We start from the raw sequence: 26,304 nt of genomic DNA, 5'->3' as shown, positions 1-26,304 counted from the left end.
GATTAGAAGAGCAATACTGCCTTGCTTGGTTAAGGGATGGCTCATGGGGGGATGGACCAGTGGGTGTTGGGGAGGGGTGGCTGTGCAGGGTCGGGGGATTCACTGACTCACAGAGGCCCACCAGCCTGGCCTACCAGCATCACCGGGCCAGACTATTACCTGCCAGGATGACCGTGAGGGTCCCTAAGTACCTAGCAGCCTCAGCTCCTAGGGCAGCCCCAGAAACCTCCTCTGATCTTCCTTCCTACTACTGTGGAATGACAAGGGAGACTCATTTGAGCAGCCCATATAAGCTCATGAAGATTCCTCATGATAGCTTTTGGAGGCGGGAATGCTTCTTCTGATGTATAGATGGGCAACTAAAGGTTAGAGAGACAAGTGACCAAACCCAGGGTGTGTCTCACCACAGTCCAGGGTCATTCTACTGCTTCAGATTCTCCAGGCAGGATTCCAAGAGGTCTACCTGCTTCCAGAGTGGGCATCTTTCCACGTCTTATGCTGGAAGGTGAATCCACAGATCCAGTGGGGGTTTCTTTCTGGCTCTAATCAGAAGTTCTTTCTTATGTCTGACCACAATCCCTTCATGCTGTCCTTCTACCCCTGTGTTCTGTTGGGTGATGGGGGTGCTGATGAGGAGAAAGACAGATGAAAGGGGAGGGACAGAAGAAGGGAGGGGGAGACAGAAAGGGACAGAGGAGATTTATTGCACGTCCACAATGTATCAGAGATTCTGCTAGTTGTTTTCACCAATTTCAGGAGGCCAGAATTGATTTAAATGCTGTTTAAACCTAAGGACAAGTTTCTAACAGAGATCTTACTATCCTCACTTTACAGACAAGTAAACAGAAGCCTTCCAGGTGAGGCTCAGCAAAGGGAAATGATTAGACCAAGTCCTGGACAGTGAGTGATAAAGCTGGGATTTCAGCCTCGGAGGGGCCTCCCAAGCCACCCTCCCTGTGCCTGTATCCATGAAGAGAGAGATACAAGGAGCTCCTGTGATTTGGTCAGCTCAACAGTTCAGGAGAGAACCCCAGTGAGTGCTCAGAAGTCGTGAGCTGGTTGGGTGGCCTGGTGATGGAGAGTAATACAAACTGTCTAGGAATATCCATGGAAGTGAGAAAAAGGGAAAGGGAGGGAAGAGAGGTCCGGGTGAGGTTAGGGTCTGGGGCCTGGGTGCTGGATGCGGATGTTCCCAGAGGCCTGACCTGCTTTGCCTGTTGACCCCTCAGGACCATAGGCACATGGCTTCCAGATTGCCCCTTGCCTCCTTTCCTCCTATCCCAGACTGCAAGACTGTGGTCTGCCCTGCAGAGCTAATTGCTGGTGCAGCATGGGGACAAGACTTAGTCAAGCCGTGACTTAAAGATGCTGTCTCTGCAGGCATGCACCCCCCCCCCCACTCAACCATAAGCAGAAGTGGGTGAGGCTAGAAAGAGGAGGAGGTGGGGGAGGGGACATGTGGGTTTTTTTTTTCTTTCTCAGGCAGAAATGAGCTCATGTTTTGTCTAATCTAAATTCTGTCAAGCAAGCGAAAAGGAGAGAGACAGAGACAGACAGTGAGCAAGAGAGAGAATGAGAGAGAGAGAGAAAGAGAGAGAGCGTGCTACAGAGTTAATAAAAAAATCTGCCAAGCACATGTTCTTTCCAGCTCAGAGACAAACCAAAAGAAAAAAAATACCAGGAGGGCTGAAAGGACAGACCAGACAGGGAATGTGTTCTCAGCTCACACAACTTCCTCTTCACTTCAACCAGAGAAAATTCTACCTCAAGTCAAACTCTCTGCTCACCCAGACAGCCAGCTAGCTCCCTGCTTTGTGCCTGCAGGAGGGTGGGAGGGCATGGCCTCCGGTGGAGAATCCATTCCTTCTCCTAGCCCTCTTACCTTTTCAGTGATTGAGGTGGGGCCGGTCAGGGGCACAGAAGGGAGAAGCCTGTCCTCGGCAGCCTTGGGCCCTGGGAGTCGGAGAAGCCACACTGCTCAGCAGCCAGTGCAGAGACACCTTTCCAGGCCCGAGGAAAGCCCAGGCAGCTCTCCCCGGGCTCCCCGGGATTAGATCCCCTTGGAAAGCAGGCTGTGGTACAAGAGAAATGAGAGGTCAGTGTCGAGGATGCACTGACTTCTGGGGGGCCATTTTTGCCCCTCTCAGCCAGTGAGGCATGGGGAAGGTGAGTTCTCCCACCAAAGCCCTCCATACTCCTTAGCCCCCCCCATCCCGCCTCCCATGGTTGAGAAAGGCTGGCTATGCAGTGTTGGAATGTGGAGCTAGTCCTAGGGGGAGACAGGGAAGTGAGGGGAGCTGAATTGGTCATGTTGAGCAAGACATTCAGCAACCCCAGCAATAATAGGGCTTTCATGGAGATGGCCAAGCTTGGGTTCTGGAGCTATTTCCACCCACAACCCGCCTTCCTCCCACCCTGAGCCACCCTGGTAGAGAATCCTCCTTTGTTGGGCTGAAGCCTGGGCCTGGGGAAAGAGAGGGGCAGGGCTTTGTGGAGGGGTCTCCAGGCCAGGCTTACTAGGCTCCCTGTTGTCTGGGTAGAGTGCATCTGGGCAGTGGAAGGGACCTAGGACCGAGGCCAGGGCCAAAAGAGCCAGCCCTTCCTTCCCAGAAATTCCCAGGGCCATGGATCTTACCTCCTCTCCTGGGCACTGAGTCGTGTTTTCGGGCTGGCATTTCCCACGTTTCTCAGTGGGAGGGCCCTTGAGGGGACATGTGGACACGTGGGCACTCTTTGTCAAGAACCCTTTGGCTGGAGAAGCCTCCTACAAAGCCACCTTTCATAACAGAGCAATAGGTAGACAGGCACAGTGGAAGGCTAGGACGGATCCCAGGCCCTTGGCTTTGAGGGACTAAGTCTGGGGGTGCACAAAGGCTGTGTGAGGAGCAGGATCCAGCAGGGTGGGGGTGAGGCAGGGATAGGGGCTTGGTCTGGCGTGGCTGGGCAGGGTAATGAGATCCAGCTGAGAGGGAGGAGGAGGAGGAGGAGGAGGAGGAGGAGGAGGAGGAGGAGAAAGAGGAAGAGGTCTCCTTTATCTCTCGCTTCATGTTCTCAGGGCCCACGTTTTTTAATTTGTGTTGGATAAACAATATGGGATTGTGTACACAAAGAAGCTCTAATTATCCCCCGAGGTTGTGTTTCCTCAGAGGAAATGAACTGGGCATGGCATTCACGTTGGATCGCAGAAACGCACAAGCCCAATAGCTTCCAGATTGCTGCTCCGGCGTGCCATGCTGGGAGCCCCCCTCCAGTGGAGCTACTCTCTTCATACCCCCATCTGGGTTTGAAGCCCAGCCTGTGTCCTGCCTGACCTGGCCCTGGGAGAGCACTGGAAGGTTGTATGCTCTGCAGCCTTACTTCTTTCTGGGGCATTAAGCTATCCCCAACCCCCTCCAGCCTTGCCCCGGTCCCTCTACTAGAGACAGTCAAGGACTTGGGACAGAGGTGTGTCTGAGACAAGGACTGGAGGTGGAGGTGAGCCCCGCTGCCTCCATCCCTTGTCACAGTTCTCACTGAATTGTGTCCCTAAGCCGTCCTCATGAGGAGCCTAGGGTTCCTGCCTCATCTCCCTCAGACTACTACTGCAGGGGATAGATTCCCATGGAAGCTGATTCTGGGCTGAGTGAGTACAGGGGAAATTGCCCCAGAAGCTAGTGGCTCTGTTCTGGGGGTGGGGGGTGGGGGGCTGTCCTTTTGGGAGCAGTCCTCCAAGCCTTTTCAGCATGCTGGGACCTAGGTACCACCCCTCATACAATTAGCTATGTTTCCACCTACCACCCGCAGAGACTAAACTCTTTACATTCCTTGGCAGTGGATGGATAGGTGGCAAGGCAGAGGCCCAAGGAGGTGAAAAAAAAAAATGGACCTAAGGCTGGTGGCAGAACTGGGATAAGAACTGGGATAAGAACTGGGGCCCTAGATCACCAACCAGCTGAGTGGGACTGGTGAAGGAGAAAGTGCATCAAGGAGTAAGAGAGAAGTATAAGCCTACAGTTGAATCAAAGCAAATGACCCCTCCACTAAATATATTCCCCTCTGTTCTCATGAAGGAATCCAAGGCATTTCCAGAGACCAGGTAGGCACATGGTCAAGAATGGACGATTTAAGTGTTGCTGCTACTTGCTGTGTGTGCCTACCCTTGAGCCCACCCCTGCCTTGGAGGAGCTGACCAGCTTTGGGGTATGAGGAGTACTACATAGGTGGACTCTGGTGTTCAGAAGGATTTAAGTGGGGAGGGAGTGGGGGTATTCTCTCTCCACCACTGTCCAGGTGGAGGGCAGAGCAAGTAGGCCTCAAAGAGGCTTCCCTGGGGGAGCTGCAGGGACAACTGGGCTGGGCTGGGGCCCAGACAGCAGCCTCTGCTCAGACTCTGGGGATGGGCAAGGCAGTCGTGAAGGCAGAGGCAGGGAGGCGACTGACAGCCCTGGAACTGGACTGCTCCCACTCCAGTGGAAGGTTGGCCCCCATGTCTCCCTTTTATCTTTTCATTACATACAAATTAGGAGTGCGATTAACTTTATTAAAAGCAAACAAAGCTGGTCAGAGAATGGGGCTTCCAGACAGAGCTGCTGGGGTATGAGGAGGAGAAACCCAGGAGAGCAGGGGAGGGTTGTGGTTGCAGCAGTTAAAAGGGCAGGAGGTGGAGGGTTGGGGGAGGGGGCTTCCCTGCAGGATTCTCCATCTCCAGGGATCCCACCACTTTTATGGCCGTCTGCATCCTTCTGAAGTTATGCCAGCACAGCACAGCCTCCAGACAGAATTCCAGACTTTAAGAGCTAGAGTGAACTATAGAGACCATGGGGTCTGCTACTGACCCCCCACCCCAGCTGCAGATGGGAAACTGAGGCACAGGGAGGGGTAAGTGTCAGCCCAAGGCCCCACTGCCTATAAGTGGTCGTGTTGGTATGATGGGAGCCGAGGCCTTCTGTTTTTCAAGATATCCAGAGAAAGACATCCACACTCTGCCTCCCCTCCCCACGGTGTATGGAAGGTCTGGTATAAATCCTTTTTGCTGCAGATAAACCCTATTTTGTTGTCACCCCGTCAGTGTAGCTCCTAACCCATGCTAACATTTTTTTTTTTTTCGCTCAAAGGCAGCCATGTCCTGCGTTAACCAGCCTCCTCTTGTTTTTTGGCTTTTATCATTTGGAGAAGCAGCAGGCTCTGACTGTGGGTGCCTTGATTAAACACCGGACAACACCCACGACATCCCCAGGCATTCATGTGGCATGTCAAGTTCTTGGAAAAGATTTTCATAGGACCTCATTGTTTCAATGATGGCTGGGCCAAGACAAAACCCACTCACTTCATTTGTTTATTAATGAATTCATTTGGATAACATTTAGTTGAGGGCTTACTTTGTGCCCAACAATGTGCAAGATGCTGAGGCTTCAAAGACCAAGGCAGATGTGGTCCTTGATTTCATGGAGCTTCTAGAGGAGAAACAGTTTCAGAGGATTGATAATGCGCCATTGACTTCAGTGGAACAAACAAGGTAAAGATGAAAGAGGAGAACATGCACCCCACATTCACCCAGGCTTCCTCCTTGAGCCATTTCCCACAAATCTGAGGCTTCATCAAGGAGCAGAGATAGCACAGGCCCTGTTGCCTTCCCTTCTGTTTTGCTCACATAAGGCATGGCAGTGTCTCAGGGTTGCAGACACCATCTCCAATGACCCCAACCTCCCAGCTCCTTCAGCAGTGCCATCCATCTCCTTGATTTCTCACCACTCATTTTCAGATATCTAAAAATAAAGGGTTTTCCCCCCAAAGTCCCTCTCAGCTTTAAATATCAAGGGCTCTAATAGTGCAAAATTGGTTTCAGGAGAAATGTTTCAACTTCTCAAGGAAGTAGTTTTTAAGCACTTCTGAAGCACCTACTGGAAACTAACTGGTTACTCTTTATAAAAATGGGTCAAATGTGCTTGGCAACCACCCTCTACTGAGGAGGTGAGGAATGAGTGGGTGGCCGAACCAACCCTCACCCTGCCCCCCAAACTGAACTTTGCTATTCGGTTAAACAATGTGAATTTCTCTTTTTTCTAGGGCAATAATTATCAAGCATTGGCAATTTCATAATGATCCAACCTGGTAGTTTTTCCAACTGTTCTGAGGGAACTGGTAAAGTAGATCTTGCAAGGACCGCCCCAGAGCAATAGACCTTCAAGTTGAATCATTAGAGCAGGCACCTCAACTCTGCTACTGGGCAATCCCAATTCTCACTGAGTCGTTTACAATAGGTCCCCTGAGGCTTCCTGCTGGGCCATTTTTTGTTTTTGTTGTTGTTGTTGGTGGTGGTGGTGGTGGCACAGGAATTTCTTGGGACACTGAATCATGATGAGAGTTCACATCTACATGGCAATTCCCATGTGCCAGACCCTGTCCTAAGTACTTCACAGGTGTTAACTCATGTTATCTTCACAACTATCCCATGGGGTGGGTGCTGTGATTACCTCAATTTTATAAGATTGGAAATGAATAGACAGGGGTATTAAGCGACTTGCCAGAGGTCTCACCACCAACACATCGGTAAGCTAGGATTAACATCTGAACTAGGCTGTCTAAACCATGAGGCTGTGTCTGCATTTTGAATGTGCTCTGGTGTCTGAGTCAGAGGCTTGTTCCTTCTGGGTCATGGGCTATGGACAGATTGAAGTCTGTTCTTACCTGCCCCTATATCCGCCAACAGGGAGAGGGCGTGTTTCCCAGGGACTGAGATGGGTCAGCAAATGAACAGATGGGACGAGGACAGAGGGGCTATATTAGTCAAGCTGGGCAAGGCCTATGTCCCACACAACTGATTGGTGATCCATGAAAAGAAAGGGATTCTTCTATTGCTTCTAGCTTCTCATCAGTTCCCTCCCAAGGATATTTGTCAGATGCCATGGGCTGTGGCAGAAGCCTGAGGGAAGTGGATCCAAAAGATCTGGGTTCAGGTTGGGCTATACCATTTCTTAGCTAGGTGGCCTTCAGCCTGTTGTTCAGCCTCTCTGAGCTGCAGTTTACTCATCTGTGAGACAAGGATGATAATCCCAACTGCAGAGCAGTATTGTGAGGTTATTATGAGAGAAGTGGAGCCATGTGCCTGGCAAAATTCTTGGCCCAGAGATGGTGCGTGGAGCATGCTAGTTCCGTGCTCCCATCCTGAGAGCAGAACTCCAGCTGTACCTTCTAGGCCCCCACCAATCCTTGTCCATATAGCCTGTCATAGATGCCAGGGCTCAGAGGCCAGGGACTAGAGACATACTCTGGTAAACAAATGAGATCCAGTTAATTTCATTTAAGTTCCTATTTCATTATATTCCCCACTAATGTCTTGGATGGTGATCTGTTTTCCTCCCTGTTCTTATAGTCACTCTGACCCCAAGACTTTAGGGAAGGCTCCCTGCTCCTGCCACCCCACTTTCAAGCTTGCAGAGAGTTCGTGTTGGCTCAGTGGAGAACGCAATGAGTCCATTCTGTGTCCTCAGCACGCCACAGAAAAACAGGGGAAGAAAAACTCTGAGGGAGAAATAAGAAGGGAAAGAACCACCTCACAAATGCCTATCCCTGCCCCTGGTCATGGTGTGGTGGGTCTGGAGCTGACGCTAATTGGTGTGGTTTTTTCTCCCAGCCCCAAGTTTATCTTTGTGTAATTTAGCGTAGGAAAAGCTAATACCAATGTGTCAGGTTGGGTTAATGGAGATTTTGTTTCGAGCTGAGCAAAGGCCCCTTCTCCTCCTGCCACCTCCATTTCCCAGGCTTCTCTTTCAAAGGAGGGATCTTATCCACGTGTCACACATAACACTGCTACCAAGGGACAAGGATCTGGAGGGGTCCTGGCAGGGCTCTCCTCTTTCTGAGAGATCTCTGAGGCAATAGATGTTCTAGCTACTCTTGTTCACTTTCCATTTGCCCACAAAGCCGGCTGGCAGGAGGTAATTTCTTGCCAAACACGAATCCTTCCTCTTCCTCCTATTGCTCATCCTCACTGGAGCATCTCCAGGCCTGCCATGGGGCTCCGTGGCTCAGGATGAAAGACCTTCGTGGCAGTTCCTCTGTTTCCCTCTTTGAGTCACAAAGGATTGGGTTAGAAGACCTTAGTGAGTCCTGTGGCTTCAGATAGCCTAGAGCTCTAGACTTCTAGACCGATAGAAAGAGCTGGCTGGGTGTCAGCCTATCCTGAACTTCACTGGTGGAGCCATGGCCCCCGGGTGTCCCAAATTCCTGGCACCCCCTCCAGCACCCATGGTATTCTGTCATCAATGTCTCCTGAAATCTTACTTCAGGTATCTGGAATTCTACTCCAGGCTCTGTTATAGCTGTTGGGCACAGTCCTACCTTCTTGCTGGGCTCAGTCTCCCTACTTGTAAAAGAGGGAGAGTGGGTTTGGACAAGCTGATCTCTAGGGCCACATGTAGCTTGTGGCTCCCTACCAGAGGGAGGAGGCTCAGGGCTTTTGGTGGGCCACTCAATTATCCCTGACTTTAGAGGCAGAGGACGGAAGCGATCTAGAGCAAGCCGGCTGGTCCGGTGCTGATGATAGGAGCAGAGGTGATGAGGGTGGAGGGCAACCCAGAGTACGAAGATGTGAGAAACAATAGAAGGTAGGAAGGCAGATAGGGAGGACACAGGAAGAAAGAGGAGAAGGAGGTGGGAGGGAGGAAAGGGAAAGAATAAACACATAATCAGGGTTACCGAGTTTCCTGTGCAGCTGGAGTCATCTTTTGCTCTTAATAAACTCAGCTGCAGCTCCACACCCCCTCCGGATGGGTGGCTGCTGTTCCTAATGCAGCTCAGCTTGCCTGAGACCTGGATAGCACAGGAGGCAGACGCTTAGGCCTGGGTGTCTGAGGCACCTCACTCATGGGTGCCCAGCAGCAGGACAAAGCTGAGCCCAGCCCTCCTGGGAGCCGTGCCTTCCCTTGAGGCAAGATGGTGGGGAGGAGGGAATAAGGCATCTGGGTGAGGCTGGATGGAGCTCCATTCACTATTCATCCATCCTGAGCTGAGGGGACTTGCACTTGTTTCCCCCTTTAGTCCAGGTCCAAGCTGATCTAAAACCAGTAGCCTCTCTAGCCTCATCCACCCAGAATCTGCCTTTGGCAGGGAGGGGAAAGTGTGGAAGAGCCAAACGGCTCAAAGTGGCCAGGGAATCTCTCCCTTGTCCGGATTCTCCCCAGGCCTCCTTGAACTTCTCTTCCCAAACTGCCCCTTTCCCAACACACAGATCCTAGGGAGGGGTAAGCAGAGTGGGGAAAAAAGACCACTCTGTTCCCCAACATTGTTCCTGGGAAGGCATCTGGAGCCAGACTCTTTGAATATGTGGTCTTGTCTTTAAAGGTTCCCTAAACCCCTTATCTTATATGAAAAATTGGGCAGTTAGGTGGATTATTCTGGGGAGGCAGTCAAGGGTGTTTATTAGGGGGACACCTGGGTGGCTCAGTGGTTGAGCATCTGCCTTTGGCTCAGGGCATGATCCCGTGGTTCTGGAATCGATTCCCACATTGGAATGTGGGAGCCCGGGATCCCTGGGTGGCGCAGCAGTTTGGCGCCTGCCTTTGGCCCAGGGCGCGATCTTGGAGACCCGGGATCGAATCCCACGTCGGGCTCCCGGTGCATGGAGCCTGCTTCTCCCTCTGCCTATGTCTCTGCCCACCCCCCCCCTCTCTCTTTCTCTCTCTCTCTCTGTGTGTGACTATCATAAATAAATAAAAATTTAAAAAAAAAAAGGAGTGTGGGAGCCTGCTTCTTCCTCTGCCTGTGTCTCTGCCACTCTCTGTGTCTCTCATGAACAAATAAAATCTTTTTTTAAAAAAGGGTGTTTATTAGGCTATCAGGGGCTTCCCAAAAGTCAACAAGTCCTACTAGTTATGAAGGACTCAGTATCTGCTAGGTACCCTTGCCCCTAATCCTTGCCTCTCTAAGCCCTCCCTAAAGAGGAAATCAACACTTTAGGATCTCAAATGAAGTAGCGTCAGGACAAAGAACCGGATGGGCCGGTGGCTCAGCTTCTTCCACATGGACCCTAAAGTCATCATTCTAAACCCAAATGTGTGGAACACTTGGGTAGCTCAATGTTTGAACCTCTGCCTTTGGCTCAGGTCATGATCCCGGGGTCCTAAGATTGAGTCCCACATCAGGCTCCCTGTGAGAAGCCTGCTTCTCCCTCTACCTATGTCTCTGCCTCTCTCTCTCTCTCATGAATAAATAAATAAAATCCTTTTAAAAAAATAGACCCAAATCTAGGCAAGTCATTCTTCTGCTCACAACATTGACATGGCTCCTGTTGTCCTCAGGATAAATACCAGCTTCTTGATTGGGTCTTTGTGAGCCCACCCTCATCATCTGAGTCCTACTCAGATTTCATTTTTCCTCTCTTGCCACTTCTGCTTTGGATGCCAGAGCTTTGGCTTCGTCAGCCATCTGTATTAAAACAAGCCATCTTCTTCCCTGCCCATCTGCTTGTGATGTTCTCATCTCCCTAAAATGCCTGTCCCCTGCCTCCCTGCCTGTCAACCTCCCACTCGCCATTCACAGGACATCCTTACTGGAATGGAAGTTCCAGGAGGATATGGGCTTCCTCTTGGTCACTGCTGTATGTCCAACACTTGGAACTGTCCCTAGTACATAGTAGGTGCTCAACACATAGTCCCTGAATGTTGTCTACACAGATGAGTCAAGTTCAAATGCTACCTTCTTTGCAAAACAGACCAGGTTAAGCCCATTTGTGCTACCAACATATTTCCACATGTTTTTACATCAGAGCACATGTCCCATTTCCTTACTTTTGTTTCTTTACTTATCTCCCCACTAGCCTGGATGACTCTTTGGGCCAGGAACCTCAGCTGAAGCCTCTCGGAATCATGTGCTGTGCCTTCTGCAGCATCTGGTGCAGGTGGTATCATTAAAATCATGTGGGGAGCTTCAACACAACTTCCATGCCCAAGACCCAGTCCTGATCAATAAAGCAGAGTCCAGGCTGGGTGGAGCCATGGCATGAATATTCTCAAAGCTCTCCACATGAAGATTCTAACATGCAGCCAGGACCGAGAAATGCTGGGACAGACATTCTGTGACAGCTCTTTTGTCCAATGGTTCCGACTCCACCTGGCCTGTGAGCTGGCCTCTGAAGGGAAATCACTGGCTCAAAGGGACCTGATAAATGACCTCTAAGGACATTCGGCCTCCTGTCTGACTTAGTGTAAGGAGAAGAAGACAGAGAAAACCATGCTCTCCCCCTGGGGCAGGGAGCATGGGTGATACCTTCACACTGCCACCTGGCATCTCCTTTGTCCTTAAGCCTGACTGTGTCTAATCCAGCCAGGCCACTGATGGGTTGTTTCCAGTTTAAGCCAGTCAGGGCTGCCTTCACAGCGGGGACAGAGGGCCTGAGCCCAGAGGGGAAGAATTGATAGGCCAGCCAAATGGGCACAGAGTCAGGTGGTGAGCCGCTGGGGTGGGCCTGGCTTGCTCAGTATGCACCACCTGACCACTATCCTGGTGCAGTGAAAGATCTTTGACTTAAAAATGACAGCTAACATGTGTTACTTTGTGCCAGGCCTCACATGGAGCACTTACATGCATTGTTCTAGTTCATGCTCTCAACAACCCTATGAGGTAGATATTATCACTCCCATTTTATATACTGGGAACCTGAAGCTCCCATGAGTTAGGTTCCTTGCTTGAGGTCACATAGCCAAGTGCCATCAAGTGCCAAAGGCCAGATTTGAATCCAAGCTTAAATGCTTAGTGACTGACCTGGATTAATGCTGTGACCAGGAGGCCAAGGTCACAGCCCCTTCTCCATCCCTTACTCTCTGTATGACATTGCCATTCCCTCTGGGGCCCCTCCCTGGACCTTAGTATTCTCTCTATTCCATCTACCTCTGAGGGCTTGCCCAACCATGACAGGGACAGATTCTATGAATCTCTGCCAGAGCAAGGAAATGAACTGCTCCTCAGCCTCTATACTCTGGGCAATAGGTTTGCTTGGGGATGGATGTCCAGGACAGAGCTCAGAGCAACACTTGCCTCTTGCCTCAGGCCCTGGGAGACAGCAAAGCTAATCTTTATGTCTACTATTTAGTGCTAAGTGCTATTCTATGCACTTTGCAAGCATTTAGTTTTTGTGATCATTCAATGATATATAAGAACTAGCATCATCATCCCCATTTTACAGATGAGACAGAAAAGTGTAGGATAGTTGGGTAACTTGCCCAAGGCTGCATGACTATTAAGTGGTACAGCCAGGATTCAAACTCTGGTCATCTGGCACAGGAGCCTGTGTTTTTAAACCAATATACTCTGCTGTTCAGGCACTTTCTGTGAAGTATGAACGGATGGGCAAGAGGAGGGAGAGGCCTTTTTTCTGCCACCTGGGGCCCCAAAGGGTGAGTTAGACTTGGCTCTGGGTTCTGGGCCTTTCAGCCTCTCTTTTCCCAGTGTCTCCTGGAACAGAGGGAAGGGTCTGGGCACTTATATCGGTACAGTATGGGAAGGGGAGGTCTCCAGGAAAAGCAGAAGCTGCTAGTGAGGCTCAAGGCCACATGGGCTGGGCCCACTTGTGTGTGGGCAAGTCCTGGCACCCTGATGCTTAATCACCAGGGAGGCACTTGACTGGGGTAATGCCTCAGAGGCTGCCCAGCATGCTCATTCAGAGTGTCTGCCACTAGGTGTAGGACTAGACAAAGGAGCTAGGCCAAGCCTTCCCCTGGTGGTAACTGTAGGAGAAGGAAGAAGGGGGAAAGGCTACCGAATTTGGCTGGATCCAGACCGAAGGCCACCAACCAGCAGATTCTGGGCCTTTAGAATTATGTCAAATGGATAGGAGCCCTGCCTGCCCTTCCTGTCCCCATCCTCTTCCACCCGCAGTAGAGAAAGCAGGACAAGTTCTTAAGGGTTAATCCTACCTAGACCTGACCCCCAGGCTAGGTCAGGAACCTTCGTCATATATCCTTTTAGCAGCTCACACCTCCACTTCAGAGTAATTAATGTCAACCAGAATTACATCATTATTGGGGCAGGAGACATTGAATGTCTGTCCTCCCACTAGATTAAACTCTCCATGAGAGCAGGAATGGCATCTGTCTCCTCTGCCACTGTGTCCTGGAACACAGCACTGTCTTAGCATGCAGTAGATGTCAAAAAAAAAAAATGTGTGGAAGGAAAGGATGAATGAATGCCTCTGAGCCCACTGGAATGGAAGTGCTTAGTACATATCTCTCATGTTTGCAGGACATAGCTCTCCCTCCCACATTGGGTCCTACAGCTGAGTCGGAGAGGACGACCCACTTGTGCTCTCCCAACACACTTCAGGCCCCAGAGTCTGGGCCCCAGGACCCACTTCAAGAGCTCGGTGAGTGCACACCTTGTACCTCTTCCCTTCCTGCCTTGTCCTTTCCCTTCCCTCTTATCTCTTTTTCCTGTTCCCCCCCATCTGCCAGAGGATAGGCTGATGGACATTGGCAAGAGAAAGGTGAGCCTGCAGGGCTACCTGGGCCACCACCAATCCCTGCCGGCCAGCCACTGTGTGTCCTGGGGCCTGTCTCAGAAAGGACAAAACAGTGAGCCCCACGCCTTACTATAAGTCTTTGGCAGGCCAAGATTCCAGGAAGATTTTGGAGGCCAAGGAGGAGGAAGACTGTTTAAAAGGTCATATTATCAGGACACCTGGGTGGCTCAGTGGTTGAGCATCTGCCTTCAGCTCAGGGCATGATCCCAGGGTTCCAGGATCGAGTCCCGTATTCAGCTTCCTGTGGGGAGCCTGCTTCTCCCTTTGCCTATGTCTCTGCTTCTTTCTCTGTGTCTTTCAAGAATAAGTAAATAAAATCTTAAAAAATAAATAAAAGCCCCTATTATCTAAGAGTTGTAGTGATATAGAGACATGTGCCTGGTAATTTGTGAGGCAAAAAGGGGGAAAAAAGGCATGAACAGCAACACTCTATTTCATAAGCTGGGTGGTGATACCACAAATGCCTATTTCATTACTGTCTCTGAAACCAGGCATGCACATCATAGATGATCTTTTGGGCATATATTGTATAATTTTATGCATGTTGAGGCAGTCTAGTATTGTTATTAAACACACAGATGCTCAAAGTCAAGACCGAATGGGTACATTTTCTAGTTCTGCCACTTTACTAGATGCATGACCTTGAGTTGGATATTCAACCTCTCTTTCCCTCAGTTTCCTCAATGGCCCATGGGGTTAATAATCTAAGGATTGTTGGGAAGGATAATCCTGTTAATGAACTCGGAGTGCAGAGGACCAGGCTTATCACAGAGCAGGCCTACAGTAAGTGCAAGCTATTATTATTATTATCCATGTTCTTAAGTATATTAAAGTGTGTGTGTGTGTAGGTATAGGTAGACCTACACAGGGCTCTAGGCCAAAGCACAGAGGAGTGACAGCAGGGAATAAACCAAAATGTGAACAAGGATTGTATCTGGGTAGGGGTAGTAGGAGATATATTTTTGTTTTCCCCAGTAGTTTTTAGTGTCTTCCAAATTTTATAATAAGCTTGATTATCTTTCACAAACAGAAAGAAATTTCTTTTTCTTCAGCAATTTTCAATGTGCTTAGCAGCTCCATCAACATTAAAGCATCAAAATGATCAAAAATCTAAATGATTGATTTCATTCCTCCCTCCTCTCCTGTCAGGTGATAGGAGATGACATTAGTACCACTTCAGTGAAGCCTCAGTTGATTTAGAGCTGCTGCCTTTTTGTGCTCGTTGGGTGGAAGACAGTGGTGGCCCCAATTGTACCAATCATAGGGGATGAGTTGGGGAGGGGGAGGCACATATTTGGGGGTGTGTGTGCAGGCCTGAGTGGTTGCCCAGGCTGACTGACCACTGGGAGATGGCTGAGGAGACTGGCAGGAGGGAAGGCAGAGTCGGCTTTCTGCCCAGCTCATGAATTGAAGCTGGCGAAGCAAGGGAGACTGGGATCTGGGTTGGATCAGGACCAGGGCTCCGGGACAGAAATAGGTCAGACCACTGGGTTTTCAGATCAGTGTCCTGCTCTGCCTGCTTGTCTGGGCCACTCACACAAGCAAGTAACCACGTGGCCTCTGCAGGGCAGGAAGATGGGGCAGATGGAGCCAGGGCCCCACTGCCTTCACCCTCTACCCCTCATTTGGCTTTATCTTTACAGTACTTACAACCGCTTGATGTTATATGAGCTGTTTATTGACTATACCACCTCAAGAAAGGATGGTCCTCAAAGGCAAAGAGTTTGTCTCCCCCATTCATGGTAGCAGCCTGAGGCCCCAGACAGTGTCTGGTACATGGCAGGTACTTGGTAAATCGTTTTTTTTTTTTAATGGATTAGTAAATGACCACCCCCCAACCAGGGCTTGTGAGGTAGGTAAGGCAGGCAGGCACTGGAGTTTACCCTCATTGCGGAGGTTTGGAGATGTTCAAGGACTCACTTAACATCACACTGCTAGGAGATGGCAGATCTTAGGTATAAATGCAAGGGTCAGAAACCTTTTTGTTCCTTTTTTCAATATTATGCTGCTTCTTGTAAAGAAATAAAATGAGTTGGCTGTCTGGCAGGTGCTGGCCGGGCAGCCTTGTGGTCACACAGACCACAAAATGGAATCTTTGAGACAGCCATGCCAAGTGAGGCCCAGGTGTGGGATTAGGGGGTTCTTTCAACTGCTGGCAAGGCTTATTTAGGGACAGGTTTTGGTCACTTGACCTCTGCTGAGGAATATCTGACCCTGACACTCTTACCAAGGGAGCCTCGGCATTTCAAAGTATGAAATGGGTAGACAGCATGGGAATAGTGTTTCTCCTTAGGCTCGGTGACCCGGCTGCATGGGGTCTTGGATGCCAGCTAAAGGCCTAAGTGTGGACTAGGAAAGGGCCAAAGGTATGGCCAGAGAACCACTTCCAGGCCCCTCAGTACCCACTGGGGTCTGTCTCCCATCCGTGCCAGCCCTGAGCAACCCAACCATCAGGTAAGGGTCATCACACCAGCTTCTGCAGGGCTGGGAGAGAGGGTGGTGGTGGAAGAAAGACACCTGTCCTTTTCCCATGCCACCAAGAATGCCATGTTCTGTCTGTCCCTGTAGGCAGTGAGTAAATGGGCTTTGGATTCTCTCATCCCACAACCCCCAGGCAGATATTCTAGCTGAGATAAAGAATTCTTTCTTCTGGGTCTGGAGTATCTGCGCTATGTCCCCTTGTGTTAAGTATGGTCCCCAGGCCCTCAGAGCAGAACCTGTCACCTTCTTCCCCACCCCAGGAGGAAGCACATGGTTCTCTGGGAGTATACGACTGGTAGGGTGCAGATTACCCCCCCCCACACACACACACCTCCATGTGCACACACATATGCATGTGCACACAGGTTAGCCTGGAGCCTGAAAACTCAACCCCCTATGTAGCTTTGGGTTCCTATCACCTTAAACATCTGGCATAGGGCAGGGCTGGTGGCTGGTGGCTGGGTGCACATTGCCCCTGCCTTGCAATGTCCAGAGGAGAAGACACAGACATGAGGGCTCCAAGGTTGCAGGTTGAAATGTGGGGAGTGTGAGGGCTGGGAGGGAGGCATCCTCACTCTGACCCTCGCCTGATCCAGGCCCACAAAGAAGAGCTAGATCTTACCCTGACTAGCCCAATCAGGCAGAACTTGGATGGCAGGAAGAGGCTTTCCTTGGGGTCCTTAGGCTCCTCTTCCTGGGCTTAGGTAGATGGCAGCCATGGAGTCTTTGAAATCTTAGCCAGAAGCCTGGCTTCCTGGGGTCCACCTGGCTGGCAGAGGGGGGGCCCAGATTTGGGGCCCAATGGCTAGGTGGTGGCTGGAAGGAGGCAGCATGTCAAGATGGCACGTGCATAAGGTAAGAGTAAAGGCAGAGCAGAGGGTGAGGGAGGTAGGTATACAAATAAGTATATAGGAGGAAAAGGAAGAAGGGTGGCCAACTGTGCTTAGAGCAGACTAAGGGTTTCTCGTGGGTCCCACAATGGCCTTGGGCCCCTTGTCCTCTGGCTCCTCAACCCAGCTAGTGGATCAGGTATGCTGGATTGCCAAGACACTGGGCAAGCTGAGAACCCCAGGAGAAAGGGGGAAGCACCAAAGTGAGGCTCTCCCTCCCAACTATGGACTGGCTCTGGGGCCCTGCTGAGATCTCAGCAGTGTTTGAGGGGAAATATTCTCAACTATTTTGCCAAATAGGTTACAAGAGTGATGAGGTCTTCAGCCTTTCAGCTCTCAGCAAGGCCCAGTGAGGCCCAAGGTGGGCCACCCTCATCCCATTTTGCCATACAAATAGTATCGGTTTTCCTCTGTGTGCCTAGAATGGAAGAGTCTGGGGAGGGCAAGACAAAGGTAGGGAGGAGGGAGCAAGACTCTGGGAAGTGGGCCTGTTGTTCTGGCTATCCAGCCTGGGCAGAGCTGGGATGGCTCAGGCTGGGCCTCCACCTTGGGGCTCCCATCGCTGCTTCCCTAATGCTCCCTGCCACTTCTCTCCACCCTTCTGGGCCTCTGCCTTATACTGCTTTTGTCCATTTCTCTGTCCCTGTCTCCTTGCTCTGTCTTTGCTTTCATCTTTATTTCTCCGTCTGCCTCTAGACCTATCCACAGCCTATCTCTCTATCTCTATCTCTCTGATTCTGTCTCTCCAGTTTTTCTCTCTCTCTTTCTCTCTCTCTGTCTTTTCTGTTATGTTTCTCTTTCTTTCTTTCTTTCTTTCTTTCTTTCTTTCTTTCTTTCTTTCTTTCTTTCTTTCTTTCTTTCTTCTTTCTTTCTTTCTTTCTTTCTTTCTTTCTTTCTTTCTTTCCTCTCTCTCTTTCTCTCCTCTCCCCGCTTCTCACCAGAGTCTCCCTGGCTCTGGTGTGTCTCTACTTTTCTCTGCTTTGTCTTTTCCTCTGTCTCTCTCTGGGTTTCTTTTTCTTTCTTTCTTTCTTTCTTTCTTTCTTTCTTTCTTTCTTTCTTTCTTTCTTCTTCTTTCTTTCTTCTTTCTTTTTAAATATTTTATTTATTTATTCATGAGAGACACACAGAGAGAGAGAGAGGCAGAGACACAGGCAGAGGGAGAAGCAGGCTCCATGCAGGGAGCCCGATATGGGACTCGATCCCAGGACTCCAGGACCATGCCCTGGGCTGCAGGCAGGCACTAAACCGCTGAGCCATCCAGGGATCCCCCTCCGGGTCTCTTTCTACCTCTCGTTTCCTCTCTTGCTCCAACTCTGTGTGTGTATACCCGGCTCTGCCAGTACCCGGGCCCACATGGCAGCACTTTCCCTCCTCTAGTTACAATGGAAACTCTAATGGCAGGGCTCCAGGGACCAGCAGGGTCAATCAGGCCTGCCTAGGATCCTAGGACTGGGGCAGTGCCAGCCACCTCTACCTTGGGTGGGGGAGGAGACACCAAAACAGGGAGGCACAACTGCTCATGGCTGATCACTCCATAATTGCCCCCAAGGCTTCTCCGGCCACCTCCTTCAGTCTAGATCACTCCCATCATAAGCTGTCCAAATTGTAGCCAGAGCCCCTGCCCTGTGGCTAGACCTGTGTGGGACAAGGAAACAGTCACTCAGAGTGACAAGGCCCAACCATCAGGGAGGTTCCCTGCTACAGCCACGACAGGACCCCTGAGCAGTAACACAAACCTGGCATCTGAATGTCAGATGCTCTATCGTCTACTGACTATGTGACTTTGAGCTAGCAAAAGTGCCCATTTCAGGCACCCTAAATAGGACCTAACTTGAAGGGTGGTTCTGAGTATTAAGGAAGATGATGTTTGGGAAAGGACAGGCACTGTGCTTGGCACCAGGAGGGGCTGACAAGTGGGACACTCCTCTTTTCCCTCTCCCTTCCTTCACCTTCACCTGTTTGGGGTGATGATATTAGGGTTAGCATGAAGACTTCTGGAAGGCTTGGACAAATTAGCAAGGCTCCCTGGGTCTTGGCCTCATCCTCAATTCTTCCAGGAGGGTCAACAGGAACTGCAAGGTGGGTACAGGGGCAGAAGCAGGGGTGGCAGGGCTGGGGGCCAGAGGCTCAACTGATGTCAAGCTGGGTGGGCAACTGGGGTGATGGTAGGGTAGTTCTGCCTCTGAGAACATGTGATCTTTCCTCCAAGAGGCCTTGAGTCATAGACAAATAGGGCATCAGCAGACAGCTCTGTCTCCTTCAACCCCAGGCACAGACACATTTGGGATTTCCAAAGCTCAGTTTGTGCTATTTTTCATTACTTTGAGTTTCAAAAATGCTAACTGCCAGAGCCAGCCTGAGAAGGGCAATTTCTCTGTCACAGAATTTGAATGGGTTGATACAGTTGGGTACTCTAAAGGTGACTAGGCCATTCCTACCCCTGCCCCCTCACAACCCGACAAATGGGACCAAGAGGCCTGAAGAGAGAGAGTGACTGATCACAGACAATGATGCAAGACATGGCAGATCTGGGCTCAGAATCCAGGCCTCTTGACTCCCATAGTCTCCCTTGCTTATCTCCTGGCTTATCCTCTCTCTACTCTCTCATCCCTCTGTCTATCTGGCACTATCTTTCTCTCTCCATCTTTTGCTGTGCCATGGATTTTTCATTACCTTTGTTTTGCAACAAGAGGCTGAATGGTTGAGACTCCCAACTAATTGGAGCTTCTTTCAGCACCCTCTGGCCCACCCTGCTGAAGGTGAGAAGCATGCTGGCTGGACCTGTGCATGGGGGTTCCATCTTTTGTGGAGTAGCCTCCTTCTTGCCCCCTCAATCAGACAGGGTCAGATCAGCCCACCAGGCATGCAGCCCAGCCCCACATGGCTCTGGGGTCTTTCTGAAATAGGGCATCAGCAGACCCTATTCCCATCTGCCTGCCTTCCTTGCCAAGCTTACCCTAGGGCAGAGCTACAGCTGACACTCCTTCTAGAGAAGGGTTGGGATTTGCAGATGCCCCCTACTCAGGGAAATCCTGCCCCTATTAGAGACAGGAATTCATAGAGTCAGGCCTGGCTTCTGAGCACACTCCTCAGCCTCTACCCCCAACCTGAAGAGGCTGGAGGGTGGACAGGGGAGCTGCTCTTGGAAGTCCTGCCATAGCTCTAAGTGGCAGGGTCAGTGGGTGGGACAAAAGTCCATCTGTCTCCTACTAAGAAGACAGATGGGAGCTCCTGCCTAGAGTTACACAGGTGGCATCTATTGCACATGGCCAGAGATTCTGATGTCAACTTACACAGATACTTTGTACTAGAAAGGATGGGCAAGGGTCAGCCATAAGACATCCTGAGGGAGAGCCCTGCAGGGGAGCTATGGGCTTTGGCATAGGCAGATCTCAGTTTAAATCCAAGTAGGGCTGTCCTTGCTGGGTGACCTTAACCGAGTTATTTAACCGCTCTGAGCCTTGGTTTCCCCATCTGTAAAAACTCTCCCTCTCCTTCTCTACTCTGCTGTTCAAGATTCCAGAAGGGCAGTGCCTACTAAGCACACACAATCTGAGGATGCTTGGGAGAAAGACTTCCTAAGAAGCCAATGCACCATGTGGTGGTGAACAAGAGAGTGAGCAGTAGAGGATTTGGCATTAGCTGATCAGAAAGCTAGTGTGAGTTAGCAGTGGGAAGTGGTGCCCCAGAGAGCTCCTGCACCAACTGATGGTTGGGGTGCAGGAGGGTGAAGGTATCCCTCCTGCTCTGGCATCCCATTGGAGGTGGGGTGGGTGGGCCATGGCCAAAGGGATACATGTTTGGAGGAGAAAGAACAGCCTACAGAGGAGACCTACTCTTTGGCTCTCTGAGGCCCCCAGCACAGTCACCAGCCTATACAGCATCCTAGTACAAGTTAATACCTCCTTTGAGTACCTGCACCAAGACACATGGCTTGGTGTGTGCAGCATGGGCTGGTCAGCTCCCATGGGCCCCCTTTGCCTGAGTGCCCTCATGGCCATACTAAAGTCCCCTCCACCTCATTTTCTGACCCAGCCTTTATTTATTCAACAAATGTTTATTGAGTTCCTATTATGTACCTACTTAGGTACTGTTCCGCATATTGAGGAGGGGCCCTAGGAACTGGGGATTCTGGCTCTAGAGAAGAGAGGCTTACTGCATATCTACAGACTTTTCTGGCCAAGGGTTATCTGGACTCTTGCTCAGAATGAAACTTCAAGTCAAGGGATATTTACTGAGTGCCCACAAAAAGCCTGCCCCAGGTTACCACTTACTGGCTGTGTGGCCTTGCACGAGTCACTTTACCTCTCTGGGTCTCAGTTTCTCCATCTGCAAATGAAAGTTCCAGGCTAGATGAGCTGTAAGGCTACTTCTTGACTTCCTGCAGGAAATCCTGCAGGGTGACTAGGGGAAGGGAGAGCAGACATTTACCATGTGGCCCAGGGCTGTTGTATAAGGTATACAAGCCAGAGGGATGATCTGGACTAGAAAATCTTGGAGATCCTTTTCAGCCTAAGACTCAATCAGCTTCACACCTTTCTCCTCATCTCTCCCGACAGTCTTGCTCTGGCTACACTAATCTCACCTTCCCTGCATCAGCATGGCCTCTCCAGTCCCCATGCCTTTGCCCAGGATATGCACTTGGCCCAGAATGCCATCTCCTATTTCTGCCTAGTGAAATGCCACTGATCATGAGTGTTTCAAAGAGGACCTAAGCATAAGAGGATTGGAGGCAAGGGTTTGGACCCAATGTCCTCCACCTCCCTTTCAGCCTGAAGTTTTTCAAGGAAGGAAATACCCTAGCAGTCCAGGGTATTTCAAGGGCTTTTCTCCCTTTTCACCTTTGGAGCATGTGCTCTGAAACCAGATTGACCTGCATTCACAGCCCAGATCTGCCCACTTCCTAACTGTCCAACTCTGGCTCTCTCTCAGGTCCCTTTATAGAGCCTGTTTCACACTCTGTAAAATGGGACTGATTAGTAGTCCCCCCCCCCTTCCTTTAAGGGAAGGGAAAAGAAGGTGAGGAGATCATGCCTGTAAAAGTTGCCCGACAAAAAGTAGAGGGCTGGCGCCATGGTCTACCAGCAGTCTGCTGAACGAGGCTCTGGCACCTCCCATTGTCTGCGTCCTCCAAGTGACTCCTGATTCACAAAGCCAAGGGTTTCGTCCTTTCCTTTGAAAGCTTTTTTAGTGACTTCCGACCCAGAATTTCCCTGTTCATCCATCCTCTTGAATCCTGTCCTTTTGTTCTCTCTTTAGGCCCTTTTGTGCAGCTATCCACATGCCCGGTGCCTATGACCTCTGTGGAAGGAGCACCAGCAGAGACAGCAGAGACTTCACATGCACTCCAATGTGGATGACTCTGCCCAGCAAAACTCATCCCAGTCTGATGTGGGGCTCCCAGGCTTGAGAAGCCTGGTGTGGGTGTTGGAGAGAGTCACCACCATCTTCTCAGGGTGTTGGAGGGAGCCACCACCATCTTCTCAAGGCCCCAGTGCACCCAGGGAGTGAGCAGGAGCCTTGCCAGGGCTCTCCTTCTCATTTGGGCCTCCCCAGCAGGCTGCCCTCCTTCCAAGAGATTACACATGGATTGAGTGCATAGAATTATTAGTCTGGGTGACCCGGATTCTACTTCCAGCTCTGCCCCTTTCTACCAGGGAGACATTGAGCATGTGTCTTGGCTTCTCTCACCCTTAATTTGTTCATCTGCAAAATAGGGGGTGATGTTCATAGTACACCTAACAGGACTCTGAAGATTCATGCACAATTACTACTTGCCAGAAAGCAAGTGCTCGATTAGCAGTAACTGCCTTAAAATTTTTTTTTCTGCTGTATAAGGTGCAAGTCAGAGGGAGGATCTGGGCTAGAAAATCTTGGAGATCTTGGGCATATTGTGGACACTGGATAAACTACACATTGAATTGAGGCTTGATTCTGATTAAAAGTCAAGATATGGCCTTTTATCAGAAAACTTTATAGAGGGATGCCTGGGTGGCTCAGCGGTTGAGTGTCTGCCTTTGACTCAGGGCGTGGTCCCAGAGTTCCGGGATCAAGTCCCACATGGGGTTCCCTGCATGAAGCCTGCTTCTCCCTCTGCCCATGTCTCTGCCTCTCTCTCTCGGTGTCTCTCATGAATAAGTAAATAAAATCTTAAAAAAAAAAAAACTTTATAGATACTCTGTGGAGTCCTGAAGTTTGCTCTCTCTGCCCATCTCATGGCAGCCTGCCCACCTTCCTACTGTCACCTGCCCTCACTGCAGGTCCAAAAAAAGCCCCTGAAAGGCCTTTGTGTATGGGGTATAAAGAGCAATCTCTGCTCAGGGCTGGGTCCCTGGGGGTGCTTGTGGCATTGGTGATATTGAATGCAGGCTGGGAGGGCAGGAGTCCTGAGCCAGCTTAAGACTAGACTGGCCAAAGGCAAAGGGTAAGACTTATGATTATTATGAGAATGACTTGGGCTCAGGTCCTAGTGATGCCATTAATTTGTTGGGTGACTACAGGCCCCTCTCCAGTCTGTGAAGTGGGGTAAGGGTACCTGCCCCCTCATCTTACAGGGTAAGAGTAAGGATACAATGAGATAGCAAAATTGTATGGAAACACCAGCGGGTAAAACCCATGTGTTTTGGGCAATTCGAATTGGAGCCCTGAACACCTTTTACAGAAGGCAGCAGGGTAAAAAGAAGAGCACAGACCTGGCTTAAATCCTGGCTCTATACTTTCCTGGCTGTGCAGCTTTGGGCAAGTCATGAAGCCTCTCTGACTCTCCATCTCCTCATTTGTAGAATGAAGATAATAATATAATATCTACTGCATTGTGGTGGGGGGTGCAATGGGGTGATGCATAAAGCACAGGCAGCCTGTGGGAGATGGCAGGGCCTGCTTGGGAAGGTATCAGGAAGTCCCAGGGGCAAAGCTGAGAGGCAGCAATGTGGGTTCAAAAAAGTGAGCAAGTAATTGTCTCCAATCTGCAAAAAAGTGCCTGAGTCCCTTTGCCCTGCCATGTCCTGAGCTTGGTTCTTAGGATGTCTGTAGCCATCAAGCCCAGTCCCTGCCCTCCAGGACCTGACCCCAGGCTGAGTTGGATCAGCCTGGAGTCGGTCTGGTAACCTGGCAGCCAGGCCTGTGCCCTCTCCCCTGGTGCCTCGTCTAACATTCCACACCCTGGGCCCACCCCGAAATCTACTCCTACACAGCACCAGGAGAAAATTCTCTTTTGTTAGGCACCTGCCATACCCATCATAATTCTCCCTCCCTGGCTGGAACCCAGAATCTCATTTGGAACAAATGGAATGAGACTGCCCAGAGCCAGGCAGGCTGGAGGGACCACCTTGTCTCTGTTGTGCAGCTCGGGGTCCAGTGATGATGGAGACAAGTTCCTGGCCCTCATGAAGATGGTGTTCTAGGGGAGGCGAAAGAGGATCTCAGGTTATGACTTATGCTGCGAAGGAGATAAATGCAAGGGAAAAAAACATGATAGGGTTAGAGGGGCAATGTTCAGTAACATGCTAAGTGATTCTTCCCATTTGATGCTTGGAGAGGAACAGACTGGCCAAAGGTCACTCAGCATGTGCTGGCAGAGCTGGGGCAGGACTCAGAGGACTACAGTCTCCTGCCTCTCCCTACACCAAGCCATCTCCAGGACCTCCTCACACTCTCTCCCTCACCTCGTCCTGCTTTCCATGTACCCCCAGAGCTCCATGGTCCATTTGCTCCTTCCTCTCTTGGGCTGCTCTGGTCTGAGGGTTTCCTGAGGTCCCTGTGCAGTTGTGAGGAGGAGGCCTGGGGCCCCTGGGCAGTGGGAGTTGTGTTGGGGTCCAGGAACCTGCATGGGGAGATGGTGTCTGTGAAAACATTGGCTGCTGAAAGCTCTGACTGTGGGAACCAACAATGCCCCCAATGGTCCAGATGTTGGCCTCACCCAATCCCTCCTGCAACAGTAGTTTTTCAAAGAACCTTAGAGTCCATCTCAGAGAAACATAAGATTGTAGGTTTGGACAATTGGAAAAGGGCCTGATTGGGCCACCCAATGGGAACTGACAAGCCCCGGGAAGCTGGCAGGCTCTGGCCTCAGCCTCCAAGGTTGTCTGGATGGCAGGGGTCACTCCTGGGCCTTGAGAGTCCCAGGGAAGGTGGGGCCACGGCCTCCCCTGTCAGATATTCAAGGGTTCCTGTCCAGAAATTCAACCTGAATCCAAGGTGGACTCAAGTGCAGTGAGTCCAGGGCTCTCCCAAGATGTAATGAGCTTCTTGCTCCTGCAGATGTGTAAGCAGGTCTGCACACCCAGAGTGGGTGAGGGGATGCTGTAGAGAGGTGGGACCTGGGGCTTTCTCTCCAGTACCCCCTAAGTCTGCAGTCTTCTTGCTCCGAAATGCAGAGCTCTCCAAGTCCACCCTCATCTCCAGCACCAGGAAGGTCTGGAACCTACCTCCCATGGTCCAGCCCAAGGTCTTAATGGAAACCCCTCTTTGCCTGCCACCACCACCCCCCCACCCCCGTGCTGCCCACCAACACTTCTCCTAATGCATTCTCACTGGCTGGCTGGGAAACGCAGACGGCACTGTGACAAGAGGGGAGATAAGGGGGCTCTCACATTCCCCCCTCTTACCCACCCCCAGCCGGGCTCCTGGGCTGCCAGCATTCATGCTAGCTGATTTCAACATGAAAGGGCCCCTTGAGAAGGAGAGCCCCCCTCCCTTTCCCCCCTCTTCTCTGTTAAGCCCCACTCCGAAGCTAACCACTGTCTGAGCCGCCCTCCCCCTGGAGCACCAAGCTCTGAGCTCTGCCGCTGGCCTGTCTGCCAAGATTTCCCCCAACTGCATCAGCCTCATGTCCCCACCCCGCTCTCCAGGGAGGGAATCCCAGGAAGGGAGAATTGTGCAGAGGGCTGCCCCTCGCAGCACCAAGCTGGAGGGGAGGAAACGGGGCTGGCAGTCCCAACTGATGGGTGACACAGGGCCTGAGGTCTTCTCTGGAGATGCCACCCAGCTGGCTATAGGCCGCTATGTTGAACAAATCTTTGTAGGGGACAGCTCTGAGGAGAGGAGGTCTCCCAACCCCAGATCCAAAGAAGGCCAGAGCATTCTTGGGATCTCTGAGTACCCAAGGGTTCCACTCAGGCCTCTCCCCTGGCTTTTTTTCCTTAACGGCTCAAGATCAGCACCTTTCAAAAATCCGCTGAAAACATCTCCTCTTTCTGCCATCAGAGGCCTTTCCTGGAAGGGCAGCTGCCCTCAATCTTTTATGCTGCAACTTTTTAAACCCTTTATTCTGAACTAATTTTAGACTTACAGAAAAGTTGCAGAAAATAGAGCAAAGAGCTCCAATACACCCCTCACCTACCTTCCCCTGATATTACTGTCTTACATAACTTTAGTACAATGATCAAAACCAAGAAATTAAACTTGGAATCCTACTATTAACTGAGCTACAGATCTTATTTG

This window comes from Vulpes lagopus, chromosome X, assembly GCF_018345385.1.
Source record: "Vulpes lagopus strain Blue_001 chromosome X, ASM1834538v1, whole genome shotgun sequence".
Taxonomy (NCBI): domain Eukaryota; kingdom Metazoa; phylum Chordata; class Mammalia; order Carnivora; family Canidae; genus Vulpes; species Vulpes lagopus.
Note: the sequence above shows the minus strand (reverse complement) of the source record.